The 1937-nt window shown below is 36.1% G+C and overlaps 1 long non-coding RNA gene across 1 annotated transcript; it reads left to right on the top strand.

The window, feature by feature from the left end:
- The first annotated feature begins 1134 nt into the window (after positions 1 to 1134).
- On the top strand, positions 1135 to 1685 carry LOC110679558. Its single transcript, XR_002502586.1, has 2 exons — positions 1135 to 1266; positions 1330 to 1685. It is a non-coding gene; the product is annotated as an uncharacterized LOC110679558 (long non-coding RNA).
- Positions 1686 to 1937: the final 252 nt, after the last annotated feature.

Below are 1937 nucleotides of genomic sequence, written 5' to 3'. Positions count from 1 at the left end.
GTCGGCAGGCAGTGAAATTCACTGGATTATGTGTTAAAATAGTTTTTAAAACGATTAAATGTCTGCGTTCGTAGTACGAAGCATGATTTTCAGCTGCTTCAAAAGCCGGACACCATCGGATATGGAGTGAAATGTGCTTTTAAATATTGCTGTGTGCGTTTGAAATCCAAATATCAAATGCGGGAACACTAAACGCGGTAAGATTTTTAAGTAGAAGCATTAACCTAAGAATGCTAATGTCGCTACTGTTCGTGTTACCAACATCTAGTTTGCCACGCGGTGACAGCTTGAGTACCGGTCCTCAAAGTGTCAAATAAATTTTAAAATCATCCACAACAACATGGCATCGAAAAAAACAATGAAAAGATACAGTTAAAGGTGATAATAAACTAATTCAGTTTTGTGAGAACAGCGCCATTAGCGTTCTACTACTAATATTTCTATTGATTTTTAACAAGGAAGGCGAAGTCAAAATTTGATTTTCTATGCTAGGGTGGCGGTGATATGGGTCATGGTTGCTAAGTATCCTTTGGTTACTTTGTGTTACCGCATTTAGCTCAGTTAGACTGGATTTGCACGTCATTTTGTGGTGTCAGAAGTGCTTATAAAACTGTCAGTTAAAAAATGTGTATGTTTTATTTTTGTTCTGGTGGAATAATTCTCTAACAATGGGACGAGTTTAGTTCTAGATGCTACATGTTGCTGAACGAGAGGCAGCAATAGGAGAGAGTGGTTCAAATTTCCCACAACGCTCACCATATTTTAGAATGCTCATAAACAAATGTAACTGGAGCATGTACGGAAAACTGGTGAAATTATCTTTGATAAAGTGCACAAAATTAGTAATTTCTATTCAAATTGAATGAAATACTTACAAAATCTTTAAATATAACAGATACACAGAAGTGTCCGGAATTCTAAGCATACACTCCCGTGCATAAGTTTGGGTTCACCCCCTAAAAAACATACACTGCAAAAATTGCATTCATTTTCTGTATGTGTAACGACACATCATTGTTAAAAACAATCTCACACATTAATTTCAAATAAATAGGATTCATCCAAAGTTCATGACAGAGTGCTATTAAATCAAAAATATGTGTGAAAACACATACCAAAAATCTATGTAGTTTCACACATAATGCCTATATGGAGAATGAACCGTCATGAACATCGACAGACAAGGTCGAAACTGGACAGCAACCATTTTGTTGTTGCTCATACTTGTGTAACCGGCAGGAAAATTTTCAGTCAGCATTTAATTCAGTAAGTATCAAAGATACAACATTATCATTCAGTTTATTACAGAGCTTGATAATTCCATTTCAGCGATTCGTGATTACCGGTTTCGTTTGATCGAATTTCAAGTTTTGTGACCAACCTGAAAGATACCCAGTATCATAAGCAGCATGAAAAATCGGCAGCTCTTCACATTGTTCCTGCCAACTATTCCACCAGGGCCTGGTTTCCGTGGTGCAAGTAACTTGTTTCCCCTTTGAGGACCCAGATCATCTCCATCAACTAATTACCGATGCCCTCGAATCTTTCCTTCGAACGAGTCGGAAGGTTTTGCCTGTACCATGCAATACAGTGTAGTGCTGGATTCCAAATCACGAATTTTAGTCAACAGATTTATTAGCGGTAAATCAAATGCAAGAAAATAAATACATATAATTGCAAAAAAATAGTCTTCTGATTTAGAATGTCACTGAACCAACTCAGAATTTAATATGAAACCTGCATTCATTATAAACATTAGTGAGGTTGATGTTTTGTATTTGTGCTGACACATAAATTCAATATCCGTTAAAATGAACCCCAACTATTTGTATCACACATAGGTACCATTTTTTATCACAAATTGCAAACATCTATGTGGGCCACACATGCTGACAATATGAGGAATTTTATCAGTATACAAAAGTGTTCAGTCTATA

This window comes from Aedes aegypti, chromosome 3 (genome assembly GCF_002204515.2).
Source record: "Aedes aegypti strain LVP_AGWG chromosome 3, AaegL5.0 Primary Assembly, whole genome shotgun sequence".
Lineage (NCBI taxonomy): Eukaryota > Metazoa > Arthropoda > Insecta > Diptera > Culicidae > Aedes > Aedes aegypti.
This window is presented reverse-complemented; position numbering and strand designations above follow the sequence as displayed.